We start from the raw sequence: 490 nt of genomic DNA, 5'->3' as shown, positions 1-490 counted from the left end.
GCTTAGGTTCAGTAGCCTTTGGCTTGAGACTTTTATTTTGACATTTGCCACAAGATGCGTTATCAGTGAAGATGGCGTCTTCCTTGTGCACAGGTAGAGCCTCATAGTTTAGACACTGGAGGACGCTGGTGAACCAACAGTTTTTTACGACTTACACTCTTACACTCTTTATCACTTCTTCACTCATATACTACACTCTCCTACACTTATACACTTCTACAAACTCAGTTTAATATGCCGTTTTGAAAGCTCTATACTTTTTTGGAAACCTTGAAAAACCCCTTTTTTTGATTACTTTGGAATTTTGATTTAAACCACAGTGTTTCACCTGCCTGCTCACCTCTCTCCCACCATCACTGAACACAGGTATGACTCACAGCTGAACACAGTGTTTATAAAAAAGCAGCGTCTAAAACTGGATTCAATTTTTTGGTCATTACTCTCATATTATTTGCAATCATTTACATCTGCACATGAAAACATACACATA

This window comes from Chanos chanos, chromosome 7 (genome assembly GCF_902362185.1).
Source record: "Chanos chanos chromosome 7, fChaCha1.1, whole genome shotgun sequence".
In the NCBI taxonomy this organism is placed as follows: Eukaryota; Metazoa; Chordata; class Actinopteri; order Gonorynchiformes; family Chanidae; genus Chanos; species Chanos chanos.
Note: the sequence above shows the minus strand (reverse complement) of the source record.